Below are 206 nucleotides of genomic sequence, written 5' to 3' on the forward strand. Positions count from 1 at the left end.
TTTTTTTTTTTTTTTTTTTATTATCTTTATTTTGTACACATAAGCAATATTACAACACAGCGGATAAACATGATTAAACACTAAAAATAAAAAATAGTAATAAAATACAAAATTTAACATAAATTCTTAACGCAACACCAGGACAGCAGTTCCGTAGCGATTTGATACTTTCGGTGTAACTGCTGCCCGGCAAAGTGCTTATAAAA

Source organism: Papilio polytes, unplaced genomic scaffold, assembly GCF_000836215.1.
Source record: "Papilio polytes unplaced genomic scaffold, Ppol_1.0 DF821733.1, whole genome shotgun sequence".
Classification (NCBI taxonomy): Eukaryota; Metazoa; Arthropoda; class Insecta; order Lepidoptera; family Papilionidae; genus Papilio; species Papilio polytes.